The 17,039-nt window shown below is 45.4% G+C and overlaps 1 protein-coding gene and 1 non-coding gene across 2 annotated transcripts in view; one reads left to right on the forward strand and one right to left on the reverse strand.

Moving 5' to 3' along the window:
* The window catches only part of LOC129165140 (uncharacterized), an 83,612-nt gene that overhangs the window by 21,620 nt on the left and 44,953 nt on the right, over positions 1-17,039 (reverse strand). The gene's annotated exons all lie outside the window — the stretch shown is intronic.
* On the forward strand, positions 15,998-16,071 carry trnan-guu (transfer RNA asparagine (anticodon GUU)). The gene has a single exon. It is a non-coding gene; the product is annotated as a tRNA-Asn (tRNA).

The following is a 17,039-nucleotide window of genomic DNA, read 5'->3' on the forward strand; positions in this document are numbered from 1 at the left end:
GTTGCACAACAAAGTCACTAAAATGTGGTTTGCACAACTCTGGACATATATATATATATATATATATATATATATATATATTTTTTTTTTCATTTCCATTTAATACTTGTTCAGCCACTGTTTTGTATAGATATTTTTATTTCTTCATACATTCTTATACATTTACATACTGTGTATTTTGTTGTACAGTTACTTTATTCTCAACTTCAACTTATATATATTTTATCTTATTCCTTCCCAGCTAAATTTACCTTTTATTCTAATTTGTATTCTATTGTGTATTTTGTTGTACAGCTATTCTATTATTCAACTTTAATTCATATATTTTACCTTACTCTTTCCCAGTTAAATTTACCCTTCATTTTAATTCGTGGTGTACAGTTTTTTTATTTTCAACTCTTAGGTCACGAGCAGTTGTGTAAGGCATTTCACTGCATTTCGTACTGTGTATGAATGTGTATGTGGCAAATAAAATTTGAATTTGAATTTTTAGTTTAACTCTTGATCCCAAACTTTTGACCACTTTTGCCTAATACAATGGTTTGTGTTATTGCTGGTTTCTGTATTTTCCTCCACAGAACCTAGATTACCACATTGTGTGTTATAGTAAACTGGGGTGGGGAGGGGGGGTTGCCCATGATGCAATAGTCTGGATGAGCACGAAACGAAGCGAGTGTTCGGATAATTATGAAGCTGCTGCTAGCAGACCAACGAGGAAAAGGACAGGGACACCAAGCTATAGATCTATCTGGGATTCATTCATAGTCTTGCTTTTCCAAGCACATTCTGGAATGTGAACAGTGTTTTTCTTTATTTTCCTCTTGTCCAACAAGGACTTCAGGTGCTCAGGCTAGAGCCTTACCTAATACTAGATACATGCTTTAGGGTTAGGGTTGGGACATGCAGATGTAAGGTGGTGCGTCTAAGCTTATGATGTGTTAAACCAGCTTTCCTCAGAACGTTCCATTTCTCAACCATGATTACAACATTACTAATACACTAATAATTTACTAATACATAGAACACAAGGAGGAGACAGAACAGACTTGTTGGTATTCTAATTTATACATCCCAAGCTGCCAAACAACAAGGTAAATGTGGTTTTAAATGCTAAGACAGCTTAAAGCATACCAGAAAGCTGAAGAGGTGAGGTCAGCCACTAAAATAACTGTTAATCCAAAATATGTGGAGACTGGTCTGACACTCTCATAACCCTCTTCCTCCGTCTTTATCCAAAAAATTAAGGGATTAAGAATCCTCAGAGTCCACTTGCAGTTCAACTGTTAACTCAAAATTGAATGGTACAAAAAACAAAATGTTACAAAAGACTTTTCCACAAGTTGCTAATGAAACAAAATTGTAAGGAGGAAAATTAAAGGGCAGAGGGAGGTCAAAAAACTGTCTGGCTCCACTCCCCGTCTTGTCTGTCTGTCTGAGAAAAATCTCCAACCATCTTTTATCCTCCCCCCCCCCCCCCTTTCTTTCATATTCACACAATCAAAGGAACACTCCCCCTACTGGCTCATTAAACTAAAGCATGCAAAACAAATAAACAATTTTCCTTCATTTCTTATACTTATTTCAAATTTCAAACTTAAATTAAAGCTGCAAGCAGCGTCGTTCGGCCCCTCGCAGCTCTGCGCCGCTCCGGCCTGGCCGGCAGCCCGGTGCACCTGGTCACATCCACGGAACATAAACGTCGACCACCCCAACACCAGAACCACGAATGGTCTCCTCATCCGAACCTCACCCTGACTCAGCATCTCCTCTGAGCCCACCAATAATTTTTACATCTCACCACTAGGGCATACTCTTTACCACACTGGTGGAGTGATGACACAGACCAAGTTTAAGTCTATTCTGACCACGTTTTTTGAAGTTATTGAAGGTTAAAGTTAACTAGGGGGCGCTGTGACCAATTACAGAAAAATCCCATTGAGGTAAGCTTTGGTTGACAAAGGTGGTTTTCTGTTACTTTGGCATAAATCAGACATAGTGTGTGTTAACTAGAGCCAGAAAGCTGAAAAGAGGTGGAGCTAAAGGGGTTTGAACCAACAACCACATCAATGTGTTTGGTGCTGTCATGTGATGGCACAAGCCAAGCCATTCTGACCTTGTCTTTAGAGGTTAATAAAGTTTGAACCTATCTATCAAGGGGGCGCTGTGATCATTTACAACTAAATCCCATAGAGGTCATCTTTTGTCATCAAAGATGGTTTTCTATTAATTTGGCATCAATCAAATGTTGCATGGGTCATCTAGAGGCAAAAGGCTGTAAGTGGGCAGAGTTAAAGTGATTTGAATGAGTGAGCACATATATGTGTTGATTGCAGTTGCATGATGACTCCCACCATGTTTGATATAGTTTGGAGGTTTTATGTAAAAGTTACAAAGGATCTATGGTATCTAGGGGGTGCTGTCCCAAATGTAGGAAAATATACCATAGAGCAGTTTGTAGGTTCACAACAATCATTTGCGTGTAGTTTGGTGTGAATAGCATTATGCATGTGTTATTCAGGGCCTGATGTCTGTCAGGGGGCGGAGCTAAAGTGATATCAACCAATGACCACAGGATTGTGTTGGGTGCCTTTGTGTGATGGGATGACCTATAGCAAGTTTGGTGCAGTTGCGACCTCGTCTGTATGAGTTATTACAGTTTTAAAGGTATGTAGGGGACGCTGTGGTGATATTATACAACGTTCACCAACCATTTGTTCCTCATTGGCTAAAGGGCAGGATTGTTGATTGCCATGTTCAGTCTCGTACAGATCGGAGGCACTTTGAGGAAGTTACAGTCAAACGTAAGGTCACGGCGTCACGCCAGAATTTGCCATGGCATCAAAGCCCCTCCCTTTCTGGAAAGCTATCAGAACTGAATGGTCATTACAGCATCATGAAGACAGTGGATGGCCTTAGTGTCATGTTGACTAAATTAGAGGGGACATATATGGGCGTTTCACCATAAAACAATAGACTTCCTGTTCTTGGGGCGGGGTTTAGGTGATGTCAGCTGTCCACATTCTCATTGTCTTGAGATATGGTCAGTGATCACACAGACAATGTTTGATATAGATTTGATCATGCGCATGGGAGTTATTACGTCAAGTAATGTAATGGCGAAAGGTCAAAGTTTGAGGCTTAGCCACACCCACAACTTTCAACTTTTGAAAAATCAGATGGTTGAATTTTCCCCCCTATGTCTTAAGAGTATATAGCAGAAGATTGAAGGCGATTGGTGAAAAGGGCGATGGGGCATCACTCTCCAAACAACGTCTGCAAAAACCACTGAATCGAGTACTTGGACCGAAATGGCTGACTTCCTGTGCGACATTGACCTTGGCTCCAAGATACTTTTTAGAAGGTCCCAAGGCACTACATTAGTGTACCAGTGCATCAAATTTCATAGTTCTCAGATAAAGCACGGCTTGGGGCTGACAGTTTTGATGGTTCTAGGGGGCGCTATTTCAGAAAAAAGGCCACGCCCACAAACCTATCATGTCCATTTCTATTGGCGGTCAGACTAGCATCACTCACCAGATTTTGTAGCGATATCACGATAACTGAGGAAATGAGAGGCAAAGGTGTTTCCATGGCGTGATGGCGAATTTCGCCATGCTCCCAAAGCCCCGCCTTTTATCGAAACCTGCCAGTACTGGAGACCAAGTGACCTCAACTTGTCTACTGCTATTTGCCAGAGATTGCTGGTGATTGGGTGAAAAGAGTCCAATAGGGAGTTGTGGAAAAAAAGAGTGGCACGGCGACAGGTCAAAGCTTGAGGCTTAGCCACGCCCACATCTTTCAACTTTTGAAAAATCTGACAGTTAAGTTTTTCCCCCTATAGCTTAAGAGTATATAGCAGAAGTTTGAAGGTGATTGGTGAAAAGGGTGATGGGGCATCATTCTCCAAACAACGTGTGCGAAAACTACTAAATCGAGTTCTTGGACTAAAATGGCCGACCTCCTGTACGACTTTGCACTTGTAGGTCCTGAAACACTACATTAGTGTACCAAATTTCGTAATCCTCAGTCAAAGCATGGCTTGGGACTGACAGTTTTAATGGTCCTAGGGGGCGCTATTTAAAAAAAAATAGGCCACGCCCACCAGAATTTTAAATCACATTATTTGGGGGGCTGGACTAGGATCGCTCACCAGAAGTTTTGTGGCGATAGCTTTAGAAATGACGAAATGGGAGTCAAACGTATGGCCATGGCGGTACGCCTGACTTCGCCACGCTGCCACAGTCCTCTTTTGAAAACTCCCATAAAGTGACGCCAAGCAACCCCCACTTGTCTTGAGTTACCAGCTACAAATTTGTGGTGATTAAGTGAAATGGGGCGATTTGGGACCTATCACAGTAAAATGTGACCTTTCTTGTCCTGAGGGGGCGGAGCTTGTGTGATGTCATCATCCAACCATTAATTTTTATTCGGGGCCGGATGCCGAATGACCACAGAAGTTTTTTTAACTACTCTATTTGGTTATGAAGTTATAGCCATTTATATTTTTTGGGCGAACAGTCGAAATTCGAGGCCTGGCCCCGCCCCCTCAGCATACAAGAAAAGTCAGTTTTATTTTTTTTATTTGATTGGCCGTCCCTTCTGATCAATTTCACACAAATGTGGAGACGATCGTGCGAAAAATGATCGAGTAAATCAATCAGAAGCGGACCCTAAAAGCACAGATTTACTTTCTTTATTTTGTTTTCCTCATCTAACCCCCATAAAACCCTGTGTGTCCTCCTGCAGCACTCCCGAAGGACAACAGGCAAAACAAGACAAAAAAGTCTGATGTGTTGTGTAAAAACAGCTATTTTTAGCACATTTTTAGGTCTGACGTGTTGCTACCAGACGTACAGTGTGAGCAGTCAGGTCGCATCCGAGAACTGGGTCGTACAGTGTAAGCACATGGCTCGTGAGATCTGCCCTGCGATGAAGTCGTACAGTTTGAGCTGAAGCTGAGTGCTACGAGTGAAAAAGTCGCACAGTGTCCGCCCAGCTTTAGACATCTTATGGGGCTTAAAGGAGATGTACAGTTGGATGTCATCTGCATAAAGACGGTAGGAGATTCCTTTGAAGGAGCTCAGGATGTGCTGAAGAGGGAGCAGATAGAGGAGGAAGAGCAGATGCCCCAGCACAGAACCTTGTGGGACACCATGGGTTAGGGAGGTGGTGGAAGACCTAAACTTGGAGACGGCTACAGAAAAGGAGCACTCAGAAAGATAAGAGGAGAACCACTTCACAGCAGTTCCTGATAGGCCTACCCAGTCTCTCAGCCTCTCCAGTAGCAGGTGATGGTCAACAGTGTCAAAGGCTGCAGTTAGGTCCAGCAGGATCAGAACAGAACAGTCCCCTGCATCACTGTGAGTCTGAAGGTCATTAGAGACCCTAAGAAGAGCTGTTTCAGTAGAATGAGCTCTACAAAAACCTGACTGGAAGCATTCATAGATGTTATGTTCATCAAGAGCAGCTGTGAGTTGTTTAGCCACAGCCTTTTCCAACATGTTGGAGATGAATGGAAATTTAGAGATGGGTCTGAAGCTGCTATGGAGTGAGGGGTCAAGACTCGATTTTTTAAGAAGCGGGTGGATTACAGCATTCTTAAAGTAAGCAGGGACCTGACCAGAAACCAGAGAAGCATTAATTATAGAGAGCACGCTGGGACCGATGGACTGAAAAGCACTTTTAAACAAAGATGAGGGTAAGATGTCGAGGGGGCATGCAGAGGTCTTTATAGAGTTAACTAGTTTGGTTAACTCAGGCAAAGAAACAGGAGCAAAGCTATCTAGGATCATGGGCCTGGTTGGAGTCGGGAGAGGCAGGAGAGACAATGCTGCTGATGGTGTTAAACAGCACCTTGGGGGTTCCCTTTGCTCTGAGACACCAGGTTGGATAAATAGGAAACCTTAGTGTCTCTGACTGCAGAGTTAAAGGATGTCAGAAGATCCTTTAGGTGCAGCAGATGGACATGGAGATGGGTTTTCTTCAACAAGCGCTCAATTTTTCTGCATTGGCGCTTTAGGCTGCGAAGGCTGTCATTAAACCAGGGAGTAGGGTTCACTGCAGGAACTGATCTGGTTCTGACAGGACAGATGTTTTCCAGAATGGAGAGGCAGTGCTCGTTAAACTGAGAAATTAAGGAATCTGGGTCGTTATCAGAAGAACAGGATGGATCAAAAGCAGCAGAAAAAGTGCTAGCTGTGCTTTCATTAAGAAAATGAGAACTAACCATACGGCGAGCAGGTGATGGGGACGCAGAAACTGACAAGCTAAAGAAAATGCAATGGTGATCTGAAATATAAACGTCCTCAGGACAAACACTGTCAGCATTTAGACCCAGGGTAAAAACATAATCCAGAGTGTGCCCCCTGGTGTGTGTGGGGCCAGAAACATGCTGGGTAAAGATGAAGGAGTCCATAAGGTTGGAGAAATCCATAGCAAAGTGATCAGAGGGATCATCAACTTGGATGTTAAAGTCACCCACAATCACCAGTCTGGACAGCTTCACAGTGGAGGACAGAAAGTCACTAAACTCCTGAAGGAAAGAACTGTTTGGACCAGGTGGACAATAAATCACAGCACAGTAGAACGGGTCCTTACGCCCGACTTTAATCAGCTGCAGTTCAAAGGAAGCAAAGTGACCAGAAGTTGTAGAGCTACATGGAAGATGGTCTCTGAAAACAACAGCTAGGCCTCCACCACGATCAGAACCCTGGGGCTGGCTAAGAAAAGAATAACCACTCAGGCAGAGTACAATCAGACCAGAATGATCAGATGTTTGCTGCCAAACTTCAGTCAGAAACAGAAAATCCAGGTTTTTAGAGAGAATTAAATCACTGAGCAGGAAGGACTTATTGTTAACAGAGCGGGTATTTAATAGAGCCATGCTGAGTGAGGTGGAGGAATCAGAAACTACATGTGTGCATGACTGTTTGTCCTGTGTGTCTCTGTGTTGCCCTGCGATGGACTGGCTCTCTGTCCAGTGTATACCCCGCCAGATTATCCGTTGACCGCTGGAGGTAGGCACTAGCACCACCCCGCGGACAAGCTGGTTCAGAAAATGGATGGATGGGAATTTCCTAAGGTTATAATTGTGTTGATTTAGCTGATTCCATTTTCTATCTCTGTGTACTGCTGTAAGATATTATTGTCAGTTGTGTTAGCCTTATCTGTGTTTACTACCTTATATGTACTTATTATTTTCATTGGAATCATCATTATTATTAGGCCCGAGCAGCGAAAGCGCTGCGAAGGCCTCTTGTTTTTGTGCTCTGATTATTTTTTGTTATTCCATGCCCCCTTTGAACGGCTTTTTGGGGACCTTAACATACCCCAAAACTCACAATATTTTGCTAACTTGTCAGGCCTGGTGAAAAATTTGATATTTTAAAGGTCACAAAAAAATCGCAAAGAAAATGGCTGAACAGCGCCCCCTAGAAAGTGAAAAAAAACCCCTCTCCATAAAGCTTAGTTTATCGTACAGTTATGAAATTTGGTACACTTGTAGTACTCAACAGTCCGCACAGAAAAGTCTCTTGCAAGCATGGTCAATATAAAACAGGAAGTCGGCCATTTTGGGTTGAAATGGCGATTTTTAGCCGTTTTTGCCGTTTTTAGGGTCCGTTTCTGATTGGATTTCTCGATCATTTTTCGCAGGATCGTCTCAAAAATTGTGTACAATTGCTCAGAAGGGATGAGCGAACAAAATGAGACAAGGATTCTGACTTTTCGTATATGTTGAAGGTGCGGGGCCAGGCCTCGAAGTTTGACTCCTCGCCAAAAAAATTTAAATTGCTATAACTTCATATCTGTAAGGAATAGAGTTACCAAACTTTCTGTGGTCATTTGTCATCTACCCACAAAGTAAATTGAATGGTCAAATGATGACATCACACAAGCCCCGCCCCCTCAGGGCCAAAAAGGTTAAGTTTTACTGTGAAAGGTCCCAAATTGCCCCATTTAACTTTAATCGCCACAAATTTGTAGCTAGTAGCTCAAGACAGGTGGGGGTTGCTTGGCGTCACTTTATGGGAGTTTTAGGCAAAGGGCGGGAATGTGGCGGCGCGGCGAAGTCAGGCGTACCGCCGTGGCCTTACGTTTGCCTCCCATTTCGTCATTTCTAAAGATATCGTCACGAAACTTCTTGTGAGTGATCCTACTCTGGCCCCCCAAAAGATCTGAGTGGGCGTGGCCTATTGTCTGAAATAGCGCCCCCCTAGGACCATTAAAACTGTCAGCCCCAAGCCATGCTTTGACTGAGGATTACGAAATTTGGTACACTAATGTGGTGTCTCAGGACCTACAAAAAAGTCTCTTGGAGCCAAGTGCAAAGTCGCACAGGAAGTCGGCCATTTTGGTCCAAGTACGCGATTTACTGGTTTTCGCACACGTTGTTTGGAGAGTGATGCTCCGTCGCCCTTTTCACCAATCGCCTTCAAACTTCTGCTATATACTCTTAAGACATAGGGGAAAAATTCAATCGTCGGATTTTTCAAAAGTTGAAAGGTGTGGGCGTGGCTAAGCCTCAAACTTTGACCTGTCGCCGCACCACTCTTTTTTTCACAGTTCCCTACTGGACTCCTTTTACCCAATCACCAGGAATTTCTGGCAAATAGCAGTAGACAACGTGAGGTCACTTGGTATCCAGTACTGGCAGGTTTCGAAAAAAGGCGGGGCTTTGGGAGCATGGCCAAAATCGCCATCACGCCATGGAAATACGTTTTTCTCTCATTTCTTCAGTTATCGTGATATCGCTACGAAACTTCTGGTGAGTGATCCTAGTCTGACCCCCAAGAGAAATAGACAGCTGAAGTTTGTGGGCGTGGCCTATTCTCTTAAATAGCGCCCCCTAGGACCATTTAAACTAATAGCCCCAAGCCATGCTTTGACAGAGGATTACGAAATTTGGTACACTAATGTGGTGTTTCAGGACCTACAAAAAAGTCTCTTGGACCCAAGCACAAAGTCGCACAGGAAGTCGGCCATTTTGGTCCAAGTACGAGATTTACTGGTTTTCGCACACGTTGTTTGGAGAGTGATGCTCCGTCGCCCTTTTCACCAATCGCCTTCAAACGTCTGCTATGTACTCTTAGGACCCAGGGGGAAACCGTCGGATTTTTCAAAAGTTGAAAGGTGTGGGTGTGGCTAAGCCTGAAACTTTGACCTTTCGCCAAGCCACTCTTTTTTTCACATCTCCCTATTGGACTCCTTTTACCCAATCAATAGGAATCTCTGGCAATTAGCAGTAGACAAGTTGAGGTCACTTGGTCTCCAGTACAGGTAGGTTTAGAAAAAAGGCGGGGCTTTGGGAGCATGGCCAAAATCGCCATCACGCCAAGGAAATACGTTTGCCTCTCATTTCTTCAGTTTTCGTGATATCGCTACAAAACTTCTGGTGAGTGATCCTAGTCTGACCCCCAAGAGAAATAGACAGCTGAAGATTGTGGGCGTGGCCTATTTTCTGAACTAGCGCCCCCTAGAGTCATTAAAACTGTCAGCCCCAAGCCATGCTTTGACTGATTGATGCCAAATTAACAGAAAAACATCTTGTTGTAGCGTTAGGAAGTATAATGGTCTGCCCTTAACAGCTGCCCCTTCACACAGTACCATCGACAAGGTCGGACGCTTGGTTCAGTATGTTTACATTCCAGGAGAAGAGACAGAAGAACAGAAGAAGAACGCTTTTCATGGATTAATCAAAGTACTTCATTTGTCTCGTCTCGTCTCGTCTTCCTCCGCTTATCCGGGTCCGGGTCGCGGGGGCAGCATCCCAACTAGGGAGCTCCAGGCCGTCCTCTCCCCGGCCTTGTCCACCAGCTCCTCCGGCAGGATCCCAAGGCGTTCCCGGACCAGATTGGAGATGTAACTTCTCCAACGTGTCCTGGGTCGACCCGGGGGCCTTCTGCCGGCAGGACATGCCCGAAACACCTCCCCAGGGAGGCGTCCAGGAGGCATCCTGACCAGATGCCCAAACCACCTCAACTGGCTCCTTTCGATCCGGAGGAGCAGCGGTTCTACTCCGAGTCCCTCCCGAATGTCCGAGCTCCTCACCCTATCTCTAAGGCTGAGCCCGGCCACCCTACGGAGGAAACTCATTTCGGCCGCTTGTATCCGCGATCTCGTTCTTTCGGTCATTACCCAAAGCTCATGACCATAGGTGAGGATTGGGACGTAGATCGACCGGTAAATCGAGAGCCTGGCTTTCTGGCTCAGCTCCCTCTTCCCCACGACAGATCGGCTCAGCGTCCGCATCACTGCAGATGCCGAACCAATCCGCCTGTCGATCTCCCGATCCCTCCTACCCTCACTCGTGAACAAGACCCCGAGATACTTAAACTCCTCCACTTGAGGTAGGACCTCTCCCCCGACCCGGAGGTGGCAAGCCACCCTTTTCCGGTCGAGAACCATGGTCTCAGATTTGGAGGTGCTGATCCTCATCCCAGCCGCTTCACATTCGGCCGCGAACCTACCCAGCAAGAGCTGAAGGTCAGAGCTGGATGAAGCTAGGAGGACCACATCATCCGCAAAAAGCAGAGACGAGATTCTCCTGCCACCAAACTCGACACACTCCACACCACGGCTGCGTCTAGAAATTCTGTCCATAAATATGATGAACAGAACCGGTGACAAAGGGCAGCCCTGGCGGAGTCCAACCCTCACTGGGAACAGGTCCGACTTACTACCGGCTATGCGGACCAAACTCACGCTCCTCTGGTAAAGGGACTGAATGGCCCTTAACAGAAAGCCACCCACCCCATACTCCTGGAGCGTCCCCCACAGGGTGCCCCTGGGGACACGGTCATAAGCCTTCTCCAAATCCACAAAGCACATGTGGATTGGTTGGGCAAACTCCCATGCCCCCTCCATCATCCTTGCAAGGGTATAGAGCTGGTCCACAGTTCCACGGCCAGGACGAAAACCACATTGCTCCTCCTCTATCTGAGATTCAACTATCGATCGGACCCTCCTCTCCAGTACCTTGGAGTAGACCTTTCCAGGGAGGCTGAGGAGTGTGATCCCCCTATAGTTGGAACACACCCTCAGGTCACCCTTCTTAAAGATGGGGACCACCACCCCGGTCTGCCACTCCCTAGGAACTGCCCCCGATGACCACGCAATGTTGTAGAGACGTGTCAACCATGACAGCCCTACAACATCCATAGCCTTGAGATACCCAGGACGAACCTCATCCGCCCCCGGGGCTCCGCCGCTGTGTAGTTGTTTGACTACCTCAGCAACTTCTGCCCCCGAGATCGGACAGTCCATCCCCAGGCCTCCCAGCTCTGGTTCCTCCTCGGAATGCGCATTGGTGGGATTGAGGAGCTCCTCAAAGTATTCCTTCCACCGTCCGACTATAGCCTCAGTTGACGTCAGCAGCTCCCCATCCCCACTGTAAACAGTGTGAGCGAGTTGCTGCCTTCCTCTCCTGAGGCGCCGGACAGTTTGCCAGAACCTCTTTGGAGCCGATCGATAGTCTTTCTCCATGGCCTCACCAAACTCCTCCCACGCCCGAGATTTTGCCTCGGCAACTGCCACTGCTGCACCCCGCTTGGCTATCCGGTACCTGTCTGCTGCCTCCGGAGACCCACAGACCAGCCACGCCCTGTAGGCCTCCTTCTTCAGCCTGACGGCTCCCCGAACCTCTGGTGTCCACCAGCGGGTACGGGGGTTGCCACCACGACTGGCACCGGCCACCTTACGACCACAGCTAGCAACAGCCGCCTCGACAATCGCAGAGTGGAACAAGGCCCACTCGGACTCAATGTCCCCCACTGCTCTCGGGACGTGGTCAAAGCTCTGCCGGAGGTGGGAGTTGAAGACCGTCTTGACAGGTTCTTCTGCCAGGCGTTCCCAGCAGACCCTCACTATGCGTTTGGGTCTGCCAGGTCTACGCGGCATGTTCCCTTGCCATCTGATCCAACTCACCACCAGGTGGTGATCAGTTGACAGCTCCGCCCCTCTCTCCACTCGGGTGTCCAAAACATACGGTCGCAGGTCAGATGATACGACTACAAAATCTATCATCGACCTGTGACCTAGGCTGCCCTGGTACCAAGTGTACCGGTGGGCATCCTTATGTTCGAACATGGTGTTCGTTATGGCCAAACTGCGGCTTGCACAGAAGTCCAATAACAAAACACCGCTCGAGTTCTGATCAGGTGGTCCGTTCCTCCCAATCACACCCCTCCAGGTCAAGCTGTCATTGCCCACGTGAGCATTGAAGTCCCCCAGCAGGACAATGGAGTCCCCTGATGGAGCACTATCTAGCACTCGTCCCAGGGACTCCAAAAAGGGTGGGTACTCTGAACTGATATTTGGCCCATACGCACAAACAACAGTCAGGACCCGTTCCCCGACCCGAAGGCGCAAGGAAGCTACCCTCTTGTCCCCCGGGGTAAACCCCAACACACAGGCAGAGAGTCTCGGGGCTACTTCATTTGTGATAAGCTAATCAAAGCATTTGTTGATCATGAATAATCAGGTGAATGATCTGTGAAATAAAGATGTCATGAGTTATGTGTTTAAATGAATAAACAGGGCTGCCCCAGACACACTGATATGCATTACCATGGAAACGCATGACATTGTTTTCAACCAATCGAAACTTTCGCCTGTGGTAGGGCAGAATCTGGTTTGTTTATGAAAGTAGTCCAATCCGGTTTACTATGATTCTTAAACAAATGGGAGATATAAAAAGAAGGCAACTCCATTTTAAGTCAGTTCCACGTTACGTTCGACTTTCAGCAGTTACGTATTAAACTCAGCTCCTGGACATCCGAGTTCCTAAGGATTTCCATCGTCATCATTAAGAAGTTCAGACTGGCCAGCTGGACTTCCTACTTTGAGCTGAAATCTGTCAAGCTTGAGATGTTCCGTCGTTTATACCAACGAGACGACGGTCCTTCAAAATAAGAGTGAACTTGTTGACGCCTGCCGATGCTACCTGAATCTACCCTTCAGACGGGCGTTGTGTGCTGTGACCGCTGTTTCAACCAGCTCCAGTATCACTGAAGGTCCGAGACCTGGCAATTCCTGATCTAATACGGGAGACTCTTCCTGGGTACGTAAATACGGCAAATGGCGGCTCATGTCATCAGCTTCTGAAGCCTCGTGGTAGCCTAGTCAAAACAACCAGATTCGCTACTCAGCCTAGAGATTCTGAACAAAACACACACACACACACACCAACCCGAACCATCTACATCCATATGCATCCATCATTGAGATAGTCCTGGTAGATTGTAAGAATTTATGATTATAGAAATTAAAGATTCTTAAACAATCCCAACTTTCTCTCTTTCTTGTCTCTCAGTCAATACAAAGTGTTGAAGTAAACTCCCTGATGATAAAAACAGCCTCTTCTGATTGATTACTTAGATTGTATAAATATACAAAATCAGGTAATTAAATTATCTAATTACAGTATATAAATATACAAACTTCAAATCATTACATTGTCAACCAAAGCTGACCTCAATGGGATTTTTCTGTAGTTTGTCACAGCGCCCCCTAGATAAATTTAACCTACAATAACTTCAAAAAACGTGGCCAGAAAAGCATTACAGTTGGTCTGTGTCATCACACTACCAGTGTGGTAAAGATAGAGTTTGCCCTAGTGGTGAGACCTGTAATATAATGGTAGGCTCAGAGGGGATGCTGAGTCAGGGTGAGGTGTGGACGAGGTGACCGTTAGCGGTTTCCGGTGTCGGGGTGGCCAACGTTTCTGTTCCGCGGATGTGCCCTGGTGCCCCGGGCTGCCGGCCAGGCCGGAGCGGCGCGGAGCTGCGAGGGCCGAACGACGCTGATTGCAGCTTTAATTTTATATATTCTTCTTATTTTGCTGATTTTTGTATTGAACTTTGTATGGAATGATTCTTTGGACGAGTTAACAGGATTGAGATTACAATCCGCAATAGACATATGATTGCAGCACCTCATGCTGTGTTTGCCTTATCATGTTGATTCAAAATTTTTCATATCTGATCGTAGTGTTTATTACTTTACTTATTATTTTCCTTGTTTTGATGCCTATCCTTTTTTGTTTTGAGTTAATTGATTTGTAACCCATTGGCCCTTATGACTACTGAGGCCCTGTCCACACATAGCCGGGGATCTGCCAAAACGTAGATATTTTTCTACGTTTTGGCCTGTCATCCACATGAAAACTGAGTTTTTTCACACGAAAACGGATCTTTTTAAAAACTCCGGCCAAAGTGAAGATCTGCGTTTTCTCCGTTTTGGGTGTCTGCGTGTGGACAGACAAAACCTGAGTTTTAAGGTCCGCAACGTCACTTTCCGCAACAAAAAATGCTGACATCACATGTGCGACCTGTGTTTACACTAGCCGACAGCATGGATGCCCTCAGAGCTGCGCTCGCTTTATCATTTGTCCAAGCGCTTTTTGCTTGTTTGTTTTTTGCAAGCGGAATTACTGCTCCTTGCGGAAGACCACAGACGAAGGACGAGGTTAAGAATGGGGAAGTACTGCCGCCTACAGGTCTGGCATGTCCTTAACAACGTATTTATCCGGGTACGTGTGGACAGAGTTTTATTTTTATCGAGGTGGTGTGGATGCAAGTTTTTGGAGGGGCAGATATTCGTTTAAAAAAAAACAGCTACGTGTTGACTAGGCCTGAGTGTCACGGTCTGCCCCTGCCTTCCTGATTGTCTCTCTCTTGCCCTTGATTAGTCCTTATTGTTTTCACCTGCCCCTTGTTACCTGCCCATGTGTTCCTCATTTGCCCTGTGTATTTATACCTCCATCCTTGTATCAGTCTTTGTCAGATCATTGTGTTATCTGTCAGTGTTGTTTTTGTCCTGCCGTTCCCGCTCTGTTATTAAAACCGTTTTTACTTTACCCGAGCCTAAATTTTTGCCTCCAGGTCAGCTCCTCCACACACGGTCCGCCGTCATCTCCACCCGCAACATGCCACTGAGATGATCACCTTTCCTGGGTTACCCTTTTTCTATTACTTGATTTGTGATTGATGAAGGTTTTATAGTTATAGTTAGTGGTGACAAGTTATGGAAGTGGATAGAATTCCTTATTATTGTACTTCTTTTAATTTTTCCTTATTTGGTTTTGTTTTGTTTTCATGCTTCCTTTTGTTTGGTTATCCTATTCAGATAAACAGGAGGGAATGTTATGGAAAAATCTATGTTTATTTATTCTTGATCATGGACTCAATCAAATAAATGTAATGTATTGACCTATGCCTCTTTGCATGCCCACTTAACCATTCACGCACGCACGCACGCACGCACACACACACACACACACACACACACACACCCCGACTCTCTATAAATAAACCCTGTGAACAGATGTTGGAGGCATTTGCGTCGGCATTTGCCACAGTTGTAACTGTTTGACCTGTCTGCTCATTGTCTCCTTCTCTTTACTGTAGGAAATGGGTTATTGATAAACATATTGATAAAATCCATGATAGTATTCACCTCAGTTCAGGCTCCTAGAATATTTAACTGGAGTAACAGAATACTGAAATAAACTTGACTGATGTTACTAAACATGTCAACTACTGTTAAAATCATCTTCAATTATGCATGACTGACTAAAACAAGTAAATAACACCACTTATTTGATTTTGTTAAAAAGCAATGTTTGTGTAGACTAAAGCAGTAACCTAAGGACTGCTGCTGTAAATTCTTCCATCAGATATGTGTCTGATACATCTGATACAGGGTCAACTTCAGACGACTTCAGCATGAGAACAACTTGCGAAAACATTCAGCCGCTAGGAGACGTTTTTGTTATTTTACTGTGAAAAGAAGCTAGTCAGAAGTCCTGCTTTAGCAACACAAACCCTGTCGCCTACACCCCTCCCCCTCGCTCACACCACACAGAACAGACACACTCACGAGGGGGGGAGGGGTGTCCTGACGTGATGCAATGTTACTCTTCCTCCCTCCCTCTCCTGCTCACCCCTCACTCTGTCATTACACACATAGAAACAAACACACACAGGTCTGAGCTCACACAGTCTCTGTGGCGCAATCGGTTAGCGCGTTCGGCTGTTAACCGAAAGGTTGGTGGTTCGAGCCCACCCAGGGACGAACGTTTTCCCCTTTTTCTCCACTATATTGTTCATTTAAGACTGAACACATACCCTAAATAGGTTAGTCAACAAACTGGAACAATGCAGAGCTTTTGGTCTTCACATCACCTGATAGATCACGTGGCATTGTGAAGAACAAATACTTTTTGGAGGCTTGTGAAAAATAACGTAAGAAGTGTTGCTTCAACAACAAAAAGCAAGTTATGTTCAAGCTAAAAGGAAGCGTGTGGAAATGAGGAGACGGTCCCCAAACACACACTTTTCCGTACCATCACATAATCTTTGTGAAAACACATGACCCCACTACAGACTCATCACTTATAAATGACCAAAGGCTACCTGGTGCTGCCTCAGTTATGCAGCAGAGTAACACCATAGTTTTATTCAGAATGTTATGTAAACACTGTGCAACTGAATTTATTAATAACTTCATTGTTATCAGCCATGCAGGGTTAATAGGAGACAAGCAACTACATCTGGATCAACACACTTCCTACTTGTTTATGTATCTGTGTTACAGCACACGGGTCACTCATCAGCGCCCGTTTTACTGTAACGTGAATCAACAAGCTCCACCTGAGCCCTGATCCTGAGGACTATAGCTCAGTGGTTCTGGAGCTTCGTCCTCAGGAAAACAGAGGCAAAGATCTCTAACTTTTGCAATGAAGCTCATTTGATCTAGGAGACATGAGGATCCATGATTAGAATGAAGCATTGGATCACAGAAGTCTTCTTCATCTTCTCTGACCCATCCCTATTCACAACTCCTGAGTCGATGTTTGCTGCTGTATAGTATTTTTTGTTAGGACAGTCAATCTGTAACACAACTACATAAAGATTTTAAAAGACAGATTTGGACTTAAATTTATTGCCACATATATGGCCTTTTGTGTTCTATGCTGATGCTATGTTGAAGTCTGGCCAGCAGATGTCACTCATTTTAATGGGTTCAAATGGTTCACAGCA

This window comes from Nothobranchius furzeri, chromosome 2, assembly GCF_043380555.1.
Source record: "Nothobranchius furzeri strain GRZ-AD chromosome 2, NfurGRZ-RIMD1, whole genome shotgun sequence".
Lineage (NCBI taxonomy): Eukaryota > Metazoa > Chordata > Actinopteri > Cyprinodontiformes > Nothobranchiidae > Nothobranchius > Nothobranchius furzeri.